Here is a 19,183-nt window from a genome sequence, read left to right as displayed (position 1 = left end):
AGCAAGACTATGCTAGTTAGGATCAATACATGTTCAGTCAGAAGATGGTAAAAATAGGGAAGCCTGATACACCACAAAATTTGTATCAAAATAGCCAAAAAGAAGTGAGGAATGTTTGGGTGGAATAGATAACGGAACTTGTATAATGCAATGATGTCACTATTCTTCTCAGGGATTACAAACACTAGAATTGAAACTTTCCAGTAGAAGTTTTGTTTGGCTTATGCTGAGTTTGAGTAAGTCTTCTAGTATTCAAAGTGAAATTGAAATATCTTTAGTTGAATTCAAAATGACGAGTATGTTCAAGAAATATAAAAGAGCTATTCATATCCATACAAACTGTGAGTATGGAAAATATTAACTGGGGCAAGATTATAGAATAAACATATGTTTGGTATTTACTGTTTGAGTAAAGTGACTCAGCAGAAGAAAAGTTTCAAAGATCATTCAGGAGAGATGAATAACAAGAACATATCATTATGGAGTTTAGTAGAAGGGAGTTTTTCAAGTAGAATTTGGTGAACAATATTGAATATTAACAATGATCAACTAAACTAGGAACTGAATGAATGATACTGACCTTCACAAGAAAAATAACAATGAAGGGTGGTCAAGGAAGACAAATAAAAAGATAATAGTGCTATTTTCTGTGATAAGTCTAATGAACAATGAAGTACTATATGGAAGGAAAACACTTTCCTGTAAAAGAGTTCAGTCATTAAAATGCAGATAGAAATTAAGTGTGCAAAATGATATTAAAAAACAAATATATCATTTATAAAAGCTATTTGCATAAGATTATAAGATAGAAAATAGGCAAAGGGGCCACAGAAATTCAGATTGAAGAAGGCAAGAGTTCTTATTGTACAGGTCTTGAGTGAAAAGATTGGGTGTTTAATTTTCAGCTGGTAGATGCTGCATGGCTGGTTAGGTTTCTGGAACAGAAAGAATCAAGCTTTTCAGGAGAAAACAGTCAAGAAATAGAGAAAGTAGTTTCAAACTATAGCCCTGACTTTAAAGAGATAGGTTGACAGTCTGAGTAAATAAAATAATAATGGAGACATGAGTATTGGTACAAAGATACTTACAAGGTAGAAATAACAAGATCTTATTTTTCTTATAGTCAATTACACATCAGTAGTGCTGAAAATATAGTAGGCACTGAAAAATATTTCATTAGGGAAACAATAAGAAAGATATGATTTTAAGGGCAAATGTGTAGGGGCATCACTATGCATAAGATAATAATTCTTTTATACTTTATTTCATTCCTGGTTCAAATTTCTAACCTGCTTTTCAAACAATTTTTCACTTGGGTTGACTCGGGCCTGAGGTGGTCATTTTGCCCTGACCCCATTACATTGCTTTCTAATTCTCAAATCTTCCTCTGACTCTTACCTTTAATGAGAAAATCCTCTTGCCATATTGCCTGCATCAACTGCAATTAGTCACTGTCACATCTGTCATGACTACATTTTATTGCAATCCTGATATACATGGCTCTTCTTAGAAGAAAAATGTTGGCCAAAGCTCTTATATGTCAAATGCAAGGAAATAAGAAGGAAAACTACAATTATGAATTTTTTTGAATTTTCTTTCAAAGATATGCTCTTTATTTTAGGGAGCAATGGGAGATTGTAGAGTATTGGTAGACAGCAGAAAGTTCTAGAAATTAAGATCTTCACAGTAATTAGTATTTTTATAAATTAGCAGAGCTTTTCTTTTGTAGTAGAATTAGAAAATCCTCATCAATTCACTTTCACTTCTAAGGCCTGGTAACATGTCAACATTGTCTGCCCAGTTTATTTAGAAAGTTTAAAAAATATTCCAATCAAACTTAAACATAATATTTATGATAAAAATTGACTATACATCTTTTTTCTAAACAAAATTGGCTGGTTGTCAGTGTGCCAAACAAACCCTTCTTTATGCCAGTTAACCACAGTACATGTTTGTTTCTTAGTAATTAGTTACTTTAAAAATGTTTTTAAAAAATTGTTTTTCTACTGGTTAATTACCTAATTTGATCATAATGTCAATGTAAATAAATAAAAGTAAGCATGCATTTTAAACCAAGACCTCTATGAGAGTTTGAGGAAGAAAGAGTAATAGAAAAACAAATGACCATATCTACTTTGATGACCATGTTAAACTACAAATGTCACTAATATAATGGAAACTGCTAAGTGCCATAAAATCACTATAAGTTAAAAAGCAATAAGAAATACAAAGAATCAGATAACAGTGATTTTGAAGATGGTCCTTAAGGATCAGTAGGCTATTTTGTTACTGTGAAGAAACTGGTAAGCATAGCCAAGACAAGTAACCACACAGGACAGCTCACAACCTCTTGTAGTTTTAGCTTCAGGCAATATGGTTCCCTTTTCTGGACTGCACAGGTGCATTCAGTAACAGTGCTCTCATAAACTATGCACTTACATATAGATATATACACATAATTAACAATAAGATAAATAATAAATACTAGAAACTACTAAGTCTTCTAGGCATAAAAAGAGTCTCAGATCTAACATGCTGCTTAAGTGAGTTGTAGGGCCTGCTCTACCACAGGCAACAAAGGGTGAGGTGGGGGTAATATGGGGTAGGGTTGTGGGGCACCTCTCCTGGGAACACTCAACCTAACAGCAGGTGGAGTCCCAGATTATCTGTGATTATGAGCCATCCCTAAAGGTGTGAGTGCATAAGAGCTTGTCCTATTCTTTGTCCCTTGGTGGTTGCAGCACTTGGGTGTGATAGCTGGAGGATAGGGAAATAAGTTAGATATACATCATGTGAAATTCACAAAGAATAAATAAAAGATAAAAAGGAAAATAAAGTTTTGAAAACTATGCACACCTAGGTGGTTACTAAGAATAACCCCCCAAAAACAAAACAAAACAAAACAAAACAATGTTTTAAAGAAGACTGCTCAATGTGGTTAAAAAACATTGACTACTGTGGAAAATATTTTGTTATAGACCTATATATTATCTCAAAAAATAATGATCTTTATAGAAGATAAATCTTACTAAGGGAGGGAGGGAGAGAAAATAGAAGAGAATGAGGGAGGGTGATAATATCTGCATGTAAAGAATGTAAACTGCAGAACAAGCAGGTAACTTATATTGCTAATCCCATTACATAGGAAGATCTCTGAGATTGGCTGACACATTAATGTCTAGGCATAGACAATGCTTCTTATTGGCTACAGAAACCCTATGAATTACTATTAGATGCCATTCTTCAAATGGCATGAATGAGGATTTACAGATGGCTTTTTTCCTTGCTCATACAAAGAGCAGAAAACCAGCCTTAATTGTTCTGTGCATCACACATACCTTATGCACTTATAATTTTAGGATTGTATAATGATTTTAAGAAATTATATGTTTCAGAACAAAAGAACTGGACACTGACATTGGTTCAGACCTGACAGGATTTATTCTTCTCATCATGCTGGACACTGACATCCTATATCCTTCATGTTCCAGCACCAATTGCTTCAATTGCTGTTCCTCATCAGAACAGGACAGCTCCCAGGACAGCTTCAAAGAAAGCTTCCAATCCCAGTTGGTCCAGCATTTCAGACTGTCCCACACAGGACTCTAATTAAGCCTGGAATTTCTCAACATTGAGAAACTGCATGCCAAATGCTATTCCTAGGTTGCTTAACCATTTTCCAAATTTTATTTGGGGCCCTACAAAGGTATTATTCATCTCAAATCAATTGGAAGAAACCATAAGAGAATGATACCCCATTTCCTTTCAGGGTGGTTGGGTAGGTTTTGGGGTGCTTTCTTGGCCTCTAGAGAGTTATTATCAATGGGAGTTGGTTACAAGTTATTATTAGAGAGAAAACAAAGTAGGACTCAGCAATGTCTCTCTTTCCCTTTATCTTACATTTCTAGGTTTGTAGATAAGAGTTGAAAAGAAAAAAGAGGGACTATAGAAATACATAGTGAAGATAGAACAAAAAAAATAAATTACTGAATCTATTTCTCAATTTAATGCCTCAATTGTCACTCACAAGGATATTTTTAATTCACTGGTATAGAATTTTGAAAATAAATGCAAAATAAGTTTAATTGTACATACAGCGGTATAGAATTCAAATGTAAGTTTATTCTTCACACACACAAATGCACACTAACACACACACACACATATAATCTACTCCAATATGAGGTATTGTACCCATATAACTCAATTATAATACAAGGGTTACTTCCAATACTTTGAAAGTGCTATTTCAGGCTGTTTAGTATAAATAAGTTATACATGTTAATTGTTAGATGATCAAACCATGGTCATATCAATTACTAGTTTACTTTTCTCACAAAAATATACATCTTCGGTCCAGCAGATAGATATGATTCTACAGAAAGATAAGGTAGGATAGTTAAATAAGGTCTTCAAAAACCTCAGAGACATATAGAATATGGCATTTAAAAATCTTTTTATTATTCTAAAGATTCACTGACAATGAAACAGGTTAACTCCTGGCAACACACAGCTTACGTCAAAGAGGATGATGAGCATCAAAGAACCTAGTTATGGAGATGGCTTCAAATGTGGCACAAGCCAACTGAGAAAAATGTCCTCATTCCTACCACAGAGAGAGTTCTGTGTATAAAAGGGAAAGCTTGGATGCAGGCAGAGATGACAGCCAAACTCTGCCAGGAAAAGGTAAACAAGTGCTCAATAGTTCTTGCCTCACAAGTATGTATGTCGGATATATTGTGCCAGAAGGCTGAAGAAGATGCTCCAACATTATAGAGAGTTTTGTGTGACTACTCAGGTAGCAAACTGTCTCTGTTATCTTCTCATTTGGAAGGCTACTAACCTGCACTCCTCAGATACTCAGATAATACTCAGATAATAAAGTTTATTCCTTCTCATGTCTCTCATGTGGTTGAAGCCCAGGTAGCTTGGTTTTATGATGAAGCTTAATTGCTTAACGGTTAAGATGTTTTTAGGTCTAGATAGATGTTTTAAGTTGATAATGACAAGATGTGATTTAGATTGATCTACTTTCAGAATTTTAGATGCATCAAGATGGGAAAGATGTTTTCTTCAAGGCTGTCAAATACAAATAGCCAAAACATTAAGAATGCAACATTTATATAATTCCTGCTTGTTTCATAGTTCTTCTTGCTACAAGTAGTTTATTTTATATGTGTGTGACATTATGAATATATATGTAAAAGTAAAAAGTCTTTAATTGAGAAAAGAAAATATATCTTTAAAACAAATTAAAAGTGAGAGCAAATGTCTAAAACTATGTGTTTTTATTTTCTTGTCAACATAAATATCAGCTGTGAAATGAAAGAAAAATATTCTGTACAAGTCATATGAATGGAACATTTCAACCTATTTAGTAGGATAATCTGTGTATCAGAGCACTAAAAAATAATTTCAGTAGTAGAGGAAGTAAATTGAAAGACAAAGTTTTTATTTTGTACTGTTACTTTATTGTGAGTTGCTATATGTAGCTTCGCATATCTGTTATCACAGAATTCTCAGAACTAAGAAAGGAAGATCATTGCAAGTTGAAGGCCAGCCTGGGTTTCAGAGTGAAGTCTAGGCAAGCCTAATCTAAAGAATGATACCTTATTTTAAAAAAAAGCCCTAAATTTTATTGTAGACTTGTTATGATACCTATTATCAATCTCCATCTCTTGTAATAATTAAAGGATTATGGTGGATCTTCTCCAGGGCAAATCAAATATGAAGTATGCATACATACACACACACACACACACACACACACACACACACACACACAAACACATATGGAAAAGTATGTAAGGACATAATTGGGGCTGTGATAAGGGCAGAGTACACAGCTCAGTGATAAAAATCCTTACCATGTAAATATAAGTACCTATGTTAGATTTTCAACACTCATAAAGCCAGGAGTCATGGCATATGTTTATGATCCTAGAGCTGGAAAGGTAAAGACAGGTCAGCCTTTGTTTTTGTTTTTGTTTTTGTTTTTGTTTTTTTGACCAGGTAGGTTATCCTAATTTATGAGATTCAGATTCTAGTCAGATTTCTTTTTTTCATAAAAAATGGTGGACAGCTCCTGAGGAATTAATGCTGAGGTTAGCCTTTACCCTCCTGTGTTGGTTTGAATAGAAATGGTAACCATAGACTCAAGTGTTTGAATGCTTGGCCATAAGGAGTAGCACTCTTAGGAGATGTGGCCTTGTTGGAGTAGGTGTGGCTTCGTTGAAGAACATGTGTCACTAGGGGGTGTGGTATTTAAATTCTCAGAAGCTCAAGCAATGCCCAATGTGATATTCTTTTCCTACTCTCTGTGGATCCTGTTGTAGAACTCTCAGCTCCTTTTCTACCACTGTGTCTACCTACATAGCACCATGCTTCCCATCATGATGATAATGGACTATACCTCTGAAATTGTAAGGAAGCCCAGAGAACTGTTCTTCTCTTAAAGAGTTTCTGTGCTCATGCTAGTTCTTTACAACAGTATATACATTAACTAAGATACCTCCAAATACATGAACACTTGTGCATGTACCTAGAGCCTCACAGGCATGTGCGTGCGCACATACACACACACACACACACGTGTGTGTGTGTGTGTGTGTATATATATATATGTGTGTGTGTGTGTGTGTGTGTGTGTGTGTGTGTGTGTGTGTGTGTGTACCCAACCCAAAAAGGCAGAACAGGAATTATCTTTTAGCTTGTGGACATAATCCATGAGGGCAACTTTAACTCTTTACACATTTTGGAAAGAGATGGTGGTTTCCCCAATGCAGTCCCTGTGTGAAACAGCAAACTTTGCATATACCACTTAGAATGTATGAGTGAATTATTCTCACTCAAATTTATGTTCATCTTTTCAATGTTTTGTTAGCTGGCTTGGTGGAAAATAAAAGAGCATAAATTGAAGGGGTGATTGATTTCAAAAGTTTCTTCAAGACATGCTTTCATTATATAAAAGCACATAAAATGAAACATCTAATAACAGAAGATATGAAATCATCACAATATGACTACAAATTATTTGATTCTCTTCCCAATTAAAGGCAGAGTTTATAAGTCATTTAAAATTCCATAAAAGGTAAATCTTACTTGCAGTCTTTTGAACTCTTTTCTAACATACAAGAAGTCTCTCTACCTTCCAGCCTTAAGGATATGAGAATACACAAGGTGAAAAGGCATATGTAAACTCTCTAGCTAATTATCCTAGCTTAGATTCAAGTTAATAGTCTACATAGACTGCTAACAATACAGATCATCTTCCTTTAAAATCTATCTGAATAAGATTATGGTAAGTACCACTTTAACTTGACATCTGCATTCATTCTAGTCTAGTAAAACTATCATTTTTCTGTTCCTCAAGTAACTCAAGGGTTCTGCATTAGCTTATAATTTTAATCTAAATTCTACAGTACATTACATTAATTTCATTCTGCAATCTGCCATATCTTTTGCAAGAACTTCACCTAATTCACCAATACAGTATAGTTTGCTTGCTTCTGTGTTTATCTTTACTAAAATACTGATGGTCATGAAATTTTTCATGCAATTAGTGAATCAATTGTTTTCATTTTTAACAGTAGTTATTTTTGAAGTAAAATAAGAAAGACACTATATTCAAAGAGTTATCATTTTATTAATGGATAGGCACTATCACTTTAAAATAACTATGAATACTAAGGAGCTATAATATGATGAAAAAGAATGAAGGGATTGACATTAGATAGCTGGAAAGAAATTTCAAGGATGCCATATAAGCCATGTTGAAAAAAATGACAAGCCATTCATACTAAGATTTAAGAGAAGAGTATTCTGGGAAGGAATAAGAACTTTGTTTTCAAGATAGAATTTTCTTAAAACAAAGCAGAACAGCAAAAAAAAAATTCAGACCTGCATTCACATGGGTAAGAGAAGAAATTGAAGAGCGGGAGTGAGATTAAATAGGATATTAGAGAAATTTGAAATTTCTACTAAATACTTTTAGAACTCATGGAAAGTATTTGAGGATGGAATAAGTATAATTTACACTTTCCTAATACCATCATATAAAATAAGGGATGGATGACTTTACTGTAAGCCTGGAACTGGGAATTAGATTGTTGTTTATTTCTGCTATGGTACAAGCTAAAGATACATTATTTTATACCGATGAATGAACAAAGAAATGAATATGTACTTGGATAAAATAACAAATAAGGAGCAAATGAATAAACAAATGAGAAAATATCAAAAAGGAAGGACTGAAAATACACATAATCCATGAATCTACTTACTGATCACAATGGTCATTATCAATAACATATGGTCCCTCTAGACTTGTTTTAACTGATTTGTCATCCTTAGGAAATCTAAAGATGTAAAAAATCTTAATGTTTTCTGTTATAGCTTTAACTACTACTTTAGTGAAAGAGTGACTCTAGTAAGTCTGGTGGGATAGAAAGATTTCCTTGTGAAACTTTGTATTATTTCTTGCTATTCCCCATAATAATTATATTGTATTTCTCTATTGTTTGAAGCAATCCTAACAACACTGTGATGGTTAAAATTTTACCATTCAAATTCTTTTTCTTTTCTTTTTTTATTATTTAGTTTATTCAGATTACATCCTGATTGTTATCCCCTCACTTGTATTATTCAAAAGTTACATGAGGAAAATGTCTTCAGTTAAATAAAATGGAAGGAACGGTTTTTAACCCCTTTCCATTATTTCTTATGCACAAACTTAACCTATTACTACAGATTCAGAAGATTTATATTGTCAGACAATTTCTAACCTTAACCTGTATCTCAAAACACATGCAAACAAGACTGGGAGATTTCTCAATAGTTAAGAGCACTGGAAGCTCTTCTAAAGGACCAAAATTTGATTTCCAGCACCCACATGGTGCCTCACAATCATTTGTAATGTCAGTCTCAGGAAATCTGATACATATATTAATGTACACACATGCCTGTGTATGTGTGTGTACATACATATGTGCATGTGTACAAAATACCTACACACATTACTATTGAATGGAAAGATAAAACAAAACTGAAAATACACAGCAAACCTTAATTGAACTTTAGTCAAAAGAAATATGGTGAAAGTCTCCACAATTGAGTGGAGAGTGGGATATGACTTTCTCACGTACTCTGGTAGCTCACATTTGACCACATCCCCTGGATGGGGAGGCCTGGTGGCACTCAGAGGAAGGACAGCAGGTTACCAAGAAGAGACTTGATACCCTATGAGCATATACAGGGGGAGGTAAACCCCCTCAGGAAAAGTCATAGGGGAGGGGAATAAGGGGAAATTGGGAGGGAGGGAAGAATGGGAGGATACAAGGGATGGGATAACCATTGAGATATAACAAGAATGAATTAATTAAAAAAATTTTAAAAAGAAATACGGTGAGAAATAAATAACTCTAAAGACCTACTAGAGAAACTTCACAAATATATGCACATATATACATAAAACAAGTTAAAAGGAATTAATCTGTAACTAAGTTGCAATGCTCTAATAGACACCATAGGCTAAGGAATAAAAATCCCAATGCTTCAAGCGGGTTGAATTTGTATGCCAGTGAGGTCTCATAGACACCTAACATCATAAGCTAACATCATTGATTACCTTTCAGCATTTGATGGTAAGACCACATTACTGAACACACATATACTTGAGTTATGAGATGTGGATAAATCAAGTTGGACTGACATAAAAGCTTTGTCCCTACTGGCTATTTTAATAATGATGGAAGGTAAAATGAAAGGTACCATAAGATGAAATACTCATCATTGTTACCTGTCTGGAAACTCTGAGAGCTACAATATTGTCTGACCTGGCAGATATGACCACTGATGGTGGTATGTAAATCATAAGAGTAACTGAACACTTTTTCATTGAGATTAATTGTTGTTTCACAAGATAAAACCAATATTTGGTAGAATTTTTGGTTCCAAGAACATATGATAGGCAGGTCATAGGCTCTTAGGAATGATGTACTGCTATTATGTTGCAAACATGACATAATATTAAATGGATTCCTAATCATTGTACCCATAGATTAACGTATATTTAAATTCTCATCAGAGAAACTTCTTTATGTGGTAGATGGCAATTAACTCAGACTCCTATCAATTGTCAAGATCCAGAGAATAAGTGACTGCAGATTACTCTGCACTATATAAGACATATGTATCACACCCTGTCCATCTATGGCCAAAAAACCATTGTAGAATGGGAACAGGAAAATGAAGTGTTTAAGAGCCACAGTCAGTAGATGACTATAAGGAAACAGTTCCTTCCAATGATAGTAAGTAAGCTGCATATATGAGTTCCCAATGAGTATGACAGTATCCACAACAACTATAAAAACTCAAGCCAGACAATATTCGAGTATGGAGACAAAAATTGGGCATAAAGTCTCACTCCTCTTGGGAGTGAGTTTTCATTATGTATATACCCATGGTAATTGGAAGATTTTGTAGTGTACTTTCAGATATTCACATGTATGTGTATAGCACAAATAGAGCTTGAAAGTATTTAAAAAACAAACAAAAAAGAGGATGCATTTTTTCATAGGCTGGGAAATGGATATGGATTTTGAAGGAGCTGGGGAGCAGGCAAGTATGGTGAAAACACATTGTAAAAGTTCTCAATGAACAATAAATCAATAATTTTAAAAAAGTGTTATTATGGTTGCCTTTGGACTCACACTTCAACTGTTTACTTTCTCTAGACTGCCTTCTGCCCATATCAGATTTTGAATTTTCTAGTGTTCCACAATTAGAAAAGATAATTCCTTAAGATCAATATCTGCATATATAAAGAAGGTAGCTTACCTAGTATTTATCCTTTTCACCTTCCAGTACTTTCTTTCATATGAGAAAATACTGTCTATCCCAATTGTAGAATTCAATAACATTGTTTCATATTGAAAAGTGTGGTGGCTTGAATGAAAATGGCCACCATAGGCTCCTAAACAGGAGGTATTTCCTTGTTGGAGTAGGTGGAGACATGTTAAAGAAATTGTGTCACTGGGGTGTGGGCTTTAAAGTTTCAAAAGCCCAAGCTAGATGAAGAGGCTTTCTCTTTTCCTCCTCCCTTAGGATCCACATACAGAAATTCTAAGCTACTTTTCCAGCAGTATGTATGCCTGTATACTGCAATGTTTCCTTCCATGATGAAAATGGAGTAAATTTGTGAAACCATGACCAAACTCAATTATACACTTTCCTTTATGAGAGTTGCTATGATAATGGTTGCCTCTTCACAGCAACAGAACACTGGCTAAGAATGAAAACAGAATAGCTCCCATCCCAAAACCCACTGATGCCTTGATCTTCCCCTGCCAAACTTCAGAACAGTGAAAAATAAATTTCTGTTGCTGCTATATTACACAGGACATATTTTGTTTTAGCAGAACAGAGCAATATTATAAACAATGTCAATTAAAGCAAAATTCTCCAATATTCAAGTTGATTTGGAAATGGTAACTCAACTCATTCAAATGATACCACAGTATCAAAACATGGATTCTGAATTACCAAGGGAAACATCTCAACACAGGAGAAACCTGGTAGACATCACCTTAACATTTTTATCATATTTACATCACTGATAGAGATAAAATGCAATTTATGAGGTTCTAACAAGAATATATTAAGAATAGACTGTTTCCAAACACAACTGATTGAAATTTGAGAGTCCTTTCATAACACCCTCCTCATGTAACTATATGAAGTATGTGTGTGCATGCCTGTGTAATGTTCTTGTGAGCGCAGGTACTTGTGTGTTGGCGTATTTTCAAAGATTAGCTGAGGGTTCTTCTATCAACCACCTTTCTCCACTCCAAACTGTTCCCAACTTTCAATACTAGGTAGGTGACAGGTAAGAGGAAGTAGACCTCTTTAAACTACTTCCTGCTGATCATGGTCCTCTGGTTGCTAGGGACAAATCCAGTGTAATCCATCAGAATATCTAGCAATCTAGCAATCCAGCAAAACAGCAGTCCAGTAATAGCAAACTCAGCAGCTAGAACCAACAACAGCAGAAAGCAACACACTGAGGACAGCAGCAGGGGAGCAGCAGTCACCACAGACCTGTGGTGGCCTGACATTTCTACCCTTTCTACAGTACCAAGAATTAAACTATCTGCAGCTATCAAAAATCATGCTTCTTCAATTGTACCATGCAAATCAGAATCACCTAGTCTAAAGCAACCTCTTTGTCCACACATGAGATTAAAACAAAAGCATATTTTCAGAGCATTAGTTTAATTTTTAAAGAAACCAAAACTCTTAGCACACATGTGTGCCATTGTTTACATGTGAAGTGAAGTCAGAGGGTGACTCTAGCTGTCAGTCCTCACCGTCTACTTTGTTTGAATCAAGATCACTTGTTCTTTTATAGTTATACATGCCAGGCTAGCTGCTTTGTGAGATTTCAGGGATCCTTTGTCACCACCTATTACTGTGTATGGAAATCCTGGGATAACAGATACATACTGCTATGCTTGGCTTTTTATTAGTTCTGAAGATCTGAAATCCATTTCTTATTGTTTTAAGAAAAGGGCTTTACTCTTTGATGAAATGTTTGGGAAAAAGAAACAATTAAAATATTACCCAACCAAAATTAACTTACCAGGTTGCATTTGTATTGATCCATTTAGAAGACAAAAACAATAGTGAAATTAAGCAATAAGTTATTAAATGAAAATATTTTACATGGAAATTGACTTATAGATGATATACTTGGTGTGGAGGATGGAAACATTTGAAAGAGATTGATTATAGCCCAAGTGTGACATTCATTCCTTCTTGGAGAATCTATAGACACAAGTTGTGGAGAAGTTCTCCGAACTGCCTGGGTCAAATATTGTCTATATCAATTGGATAAGAATTCTACAGCTTATTTAAATAAAAATGATACTGTTAGCTTGGTATACTAAAGTGACAAGGCCTCAAGTATTCAGATACTTCAGAAAAAAGATGCAGCAATTTGGTCTCCTAATTCGAAGAATGGTTACAGTCTTAAAGGGATCATATACTCTTAATACCAAGCTGAATTAAGACAAACCTAACTGATGCATATGAAACCTGAGCAGCCCGTTGCCTACATCTGTGTAGGGGGGCTAGGTCCAGTGCATACTTGGTCCTTGTTTTTATGCTTCAATTTCCTTAAGGCCTTCTGGGCCCTCATTAGTTGGCTTTGTTGGTCTTCTTTTGGATCTCTTGTTCCCTCCCCTCCAGGTCATTCTATCCTTCCTTCCCCTCCCCCACTTCCACACCAGATGCTGTACACATGGCCAAGTGGTTGGTTTTGAGTCTCAGTATCTGTTCCAAACCACGGCTGGACAGATACTCTCAGAGGACAACTCTACTAAGCTCCTGTCTGCAGGCATAGCAAAGAGTAGTTAATGATGTTAGGGGTTGTCTCTCTCCCATGGTGTGGGTGTTAAGTTGGGCCAGACATTGGTTGGACATACAATCTCTGCTCTATGTGCTCTATCTTTATTCCCACTTCTAGTAAGGGGAGCAGGGCTGTTGCTGATGTGAACACTGTTACCTGCTTTTTGATCAGTTCCCCCTACAGCCTTGTCAGGCCACAGGGGAACAGGATACTCTCAGTCCTAATGCTACTTGATGAGCTGCAGTGGGGGGGCTCCCCTTATCTGAGGAAAAGGCAGAAGGGAGGAGCAATAGAAAGAGAGGACAGGATTGGGAAGAGAAGAGGGAGGGGCTATGATGAATAATTAATTAATTAATAAGATACAACTAGCTGTCTTTTTATTTAAATTTGTTATAATTTATTCATATTACATCCTTATCATTATCCCCTTGCTTGTATATTCCCATTCCCATATCCCCTCTCTCTTCTGCCCTATTCCCCTCCCCTAGACCTCTGACGGAAGGCAACCTCCTCCCCCATCATATGACAACAGCCTATCAGGTCTCATCCAGATAGTCTACTTCCCCTTCCTCTCTGTGCCCTCATTGCCTCCACACCAAGGGTGGTGATCAAATTGACGGCACCAGAGTTCATGGCAGAGGCAGTCCTTGCTCTTTCTACAATCATTAATAATGAGCTGTCCATTGGCCAGATTTGAACAAGGGGTCTAGCTTTATTGCATGCATTGTCCTTGGTTGGTACAACAGTTTGTTTAGCCCACACCCCAGCCTGGGTCGAGCTCCATCAACTTTGATGATCACCTTGTGTAGTTCCTGAACCCTCTGTGTCCTCCTATCCATAAATTCTTCCATATTACTTTCAGCACTCCACCTGAGATCCAGTAGAAAATTCCAGCATCTGTCCCAATCACATGCTGGGTGGAGTCTTTCAGTGGTCAACTATGTTGGGCTAATATCCACTCAGAAGTGAGTATGTACCCTGCCTGTCTTTCTGGGTCTAGGTTACAACAGTCAGGATGATCATTTCTAGTTCCATCCATTTGCCTGGACCTTTCAACATTTCCTTGTTTTAAAAGCTGAATAGTATTCCATTGTGTAAATGTATCACAGTTTTTTATCCATTCTTTATCTAAGGGTCATCTAAGTTGTTTTCTTATTATGAATAAAACTACTATGAACATAGTTGAGAAAATTTTATTTTTGTATGGTGAAGCACCTTTTAGGTATGTGGCCAGAAGTGGTATAGCTGGGTATACCAATTTTCTGAAAGAGAGCCAGATTGATTTCAAAAGTGGTTGTAAGCCACCATATAGTTGCTGAGAATATACAGGGGGAGGTAATCCCCCTCAGGAACAGTCATAGGGGAGGGGAATAAGGGGAAAATGGGAGGGAGGGAAGAATGGAAGGATACAAGGGATGGGATAACCACTGAGATGTGACAAGAATAAATTAATTTTTTTAAAAAAAGTGGTTGTACAAGACTGCACTCCCATCGGCATCGGTCTTTTCCCCTTTCTCCACATCCTCACCAGCATGTGCTGTCACTTGAGTTTTTGATCTTACCCATTCTGGAAGGTTTAAGATTGAATCTTAGAGTCATTTTGCTTTGTATTTCCATGGTAATAAAGTACGTTGAACATTTCTTTCCGAGTTTCATGTACATTCAATGTCCCTCTGTTGAGAATTCTCTGTTTAGCTCTATACCCCATTTTTTATTGGATTATTTGGTTTGGTGGTGTTTAATTTCCTGAGTTCTTTATATGTTTTGGATATTAGCCCTTTGTCTAATGTAAGGCTGATGAAGATCTTTTCCCAGTCTGTAGGCTGTCATTTTGTTCAGTTGACAGTGCCCTTTGCCTTACAGAAGGTTTTTGGTTTCATAAGGTCTCATTTATTAGTTGTTGATCTTAGAGCCTGAGTTATTGTGGCTCTGTTCCGGAAGTTGTTTCCTGTGCTGAAGAGTTCAAGGCTCTTCCGATATTTTTTTCTAACAACTTTTTGTGTGTGTGTGTGTGTGTTGTCTTATGTTAAAGTTTTTAATCCACTTCAACTTGAATTTTGTGCAAGGTGATGAATATGGATCTATTTACATTTTACTACATGTAGACATCCAGTTAGAACAGCACCATTTGTTGAAGATGGTATGTTTGTTCCATTGTATGGATTTGGATTCTTTGTCAAAAATCAAGTGTTCATCGATGTGTGGGTTTAGGTTTGAGTCTTTGATTGGATTCCATTGATCAATCAGCCTATTTCTATGCTAGTACCATGGTGTTTTTATTACTGTTGCTCTACAGTAGAGCTTGAGATCAGGTATGAGATTCCTCTGGAAGATCTTTTCTTGTGCAGCATTGTTTTAGCTATTCTGGGTTTTTTGATTTTCCATATGAAGTCAAGAATTTATCTTTTAAGGTCTGTAAAGAATTGGGTAGGTCAGAACACAACAACCCATGTTCCGTTCCCAGTGTCCCCTATGCCTAATCACAAGGATCTCAAAGCCCAGAGTCAGTGCGTGCAATCTCGCAGATATCCAGGGGGAAAAAACTTTATGGATAGAAATGGAACAATAAGAATTGGGTAGGTATTTGGATAGGGATTGCATTGAATCTGTACATGGTTTTTGGTGAAATGGCCATTTTTACTATGTTTATTCTCCTGATCCATGAGCATGGGAGATCGTTCCATCTTCTGATTTTATCTTCAATTTATTTCTTCAGTGACTTGAAGTTTTTTCATACAAATCTTTCTTTTTGCCACTAGCTGTCTTCTTATATATCTCTTCATGGTGCCTATAAAAATAAACAAGCCTATTTGAAAGTTATGTTGTTTGAAAATTGTCACTGTAAATGGACAGATAAAAATCTTTATACTTATGTGTTCTGAAGTAATATTACAGAATATGAATATCACATGGAATAATCACATCTAGCTAATACTTTTAGCACCTCAAATTAATATTACTTTGAAAATAAAGCTGAACAACAACATACCACCACATACTTGAAAACAAAGTAATCATCTTCCTTCTGCAATAGTTTAGCTATGTTGGTAACATTTAATTTCATGTTCAGCAGAATAGAGAAACGCTAAAAGTATTGTTCATTATCTCAGATGAGAAATAGTTGTCCTATCATTTGCATTTGAGATTACTGCCTGGATGCCAAAATTCACTAATGGACAATTATTTCATACAGTCTGGCATATTATTAGCATATAGCCTGTCTTTATCCTCTTACATAATTTAATCATGTCCAGATTTTTTATATTTCGCTAAACACTGTAGATGCTATATAACATAAACTATGCTTTATTTAGGCAATAAGAACATAAATTATAGATATGTTTTAGTACATGTATAATATCTTTAACAAATGTTTGTGATCTATGGTGGTTTGCAAGGTGGATTCAATCCATGGGCAAAGAAAGCTAAGTTTACTGAGGTTGAATTAGGATGAGTCAATGTATTACGTATTTGTATATTGCAATGGCAGTTTTGGGTTCTTTGTAAACTCAGTTATGTTATGCAAATTTTTAAAATCCCAAGTGTGGAGTTTAGTTTGGGCTTCACTTTGTCCATAGCTGATAATTGCCTCCTTCAAGACATGTTCGTTGCCAGCTGGAAAGTGGTGTGGCTTGTGGTTGTGGCTTGCATCTTCAAGCAGTTTGGAGAGACCTGAGATGGATAGTGTGGCAGCTTGGAGATAAAAAAATGTTTCTATTCAGTGACTTGGAGGAGACTACTTTGTGCCTTTGCTGTTGACAGAGATTAGTATTGCTTGGAAAGAACCCAATTGACCCTAAAATGCCAGGCAAAGTAAAGGAGTCTGTGCCCCCTCTATCCACTAAACTTTTTTCTCTCTTACCCAGGGTTAAAGGGTTGGTGGAAGGGAAGTAGAGGCTTCAATACCCCCAAATAAGATAGAATTTAAAAAACAAGCATCAACTGCAGGTAGCTACTAGGATTAGGGGGTACCTGGCACCCCGGCCTAACCTACTTCCCAGCAAGATGACACACTCCCCTGAAGACCCACAGTCTGGCTGATTTCCTGTACTTGGCCATGAAAGAGCCACAGTAGGATCTCGGCAATGAGTCAGGAGAAATTTTCATACTTGTGGAAACTGCTCCCTCCAAAGAAACTTTTGCCCACCTTGCGGCCATCTGATTCCATGGAAGATCTGCTTCTGTTTCAGGATGATACAAACTGATTAGAAGGCCAAAATGAAGACATCCAACTGTCCATAGCTTCTTCAGCAGAAGACACTGTTATTGAGACTCCTGCACCAGTGGCCCCACACCAGCCCCTCCCTGGCCCCTGTCATCTTCTGCCCCTTCCCAAAAAACCTTACAGGACAACTATGGTTTCTGTCTGGGCTTCTTGCACTTAGGCTCAGCCAAGTCTCACACATGAATTACTACCATTACCTCAGTAAGCTATTCTGTCAGCTGGCAATGACATGCCCTATGCAGGTGTGGGTCAACTCCACACCCCACCTGGCACCCTTGTCCCTGCCATGACCGTCTACAAGAACTCTTGACACATGACAGAAGTTGAAGGTGTTACCCTCACCATAAGCATTGATCTTATGGTGATGAAGTTGCTCCACCCTAGCATCTTTCTGCAGTGGAAGGCAATTAGCACTTTGAGTATGTGGACAACAGGCCAACTTTTTGGCGCAGTGTCGTGGTACTATATGAATCACTTGAGGTCAGCTCTGAGTGCACTAATATTCACTACTACTGCATGTGCATGGCAAGGAGGGATATGAACCTCTGGCACATCATCACAATGCTGCTGGGACAGAGCATTCTTGAGGTTCGTTTTTGTGCCTATCCTAGGAGACTCTGTCATATAGAGGAAGAAAATTTCCCCTAAAATGAAGTATGTTGCCTAGAGCTGTCCGAAGGGAGTGCTAAGTGAGCATTGCCAACCAGCACAAACCCCTCTCCCCAGCCAAAGAGAAAACCACTTGATGGAGAATATTTCACTCTTAAAATCCAAATCCGTGGGCATAAACAATTTAGGATAGTCTAAGAGCTTAATGAGGCCACTGAATTACAGGATGCTCATGCTGCTGTGGAGTCAGGAGGCAGTAATGTTTACTCCAGCATCCTGAAGACCAAGAAGAACAAATTTACCTCCACTTGCAAGAATCTAATGATAAAGAGAGAAGAGAGTGACTCAGACTGACACCCTCTACTTCCTGTCCCACATCAGCAATTTCCTACCCCACCTCACCCCCTTTCCTGTCATTTTATGATTTAGGTACTTGAACATCTGCTTGGGTCTGGTCATCACTGCTATCTAGGGAGGAAGGTGGGATGCACCATCTTAGCTTTTAAGGCTGGCTATGAGGAGAGGCTTGAAGAAAGGAAGAAAATTCTTGTAGATGGGTTGGAGTTTACATATTCCATATGCAGTGATGACTTAAGTTCCACCCATTTATGTCTGTGTTTACTTTCTCGAAACTTGAATAGGCACACCTAGAAAATATAGACTAGCATACCTACTTCTCAGGGCTTATGAAAGTAGAAGAAGTAATGTTCATCTCTTCCATCTCTTCCATTGCCTTTTATTACCTTGCTGATAGGACTCTGGCCCTCCTGGGAGTGCTGGTTCATTGCCTCATTTAGGGAATGAGTTTACAGTTCCCAAGTCTCTTCTGGCCCACCAAATTTCTATCCAGCCACTTGTTAGCACCTAAAATGAAATCTTACACAGCCTTTAAGATTCTGTCTTGGGTTCTCATAGGGTCCATATCCACCAAGACCCATTTTCTT

General features: G+C 36.7%; 1 pseudogene across 1 annotated transcript; it reads left to right on the top strand.

Moving 5' to 3' along the window:
- The first annotated feature begins 289 nt into the window (after positions 1-289).
- LOC311601193 (cellular tumor antigen p53-like) lies at positions 290-18,437 on the top strand (annotated as a pseudogene). The gene is made up of 2 exons: positions 290-341; positions 17,648-18,437. The product of its transcript is annotated as a cellular tumor antigen p53-like (transcript).
- Positions 18,438-19,183: the final 746 nt, after the last annotated feature.

This window comes from Acomys minous (assembly GCF_964271855.1).
Source record: "Acomys minous genome assembly, chromosome: 7".
NCBI classification, from domain to species: domain Eukaryota; kingdom Metazoa; phylum Chordata; class Mammalia; order Rodentia; family Muridae; genus Acomys; species Acomys minous.
This window is presented reverse-complemented; position numbering and strand designations above follow the sequence as displayed.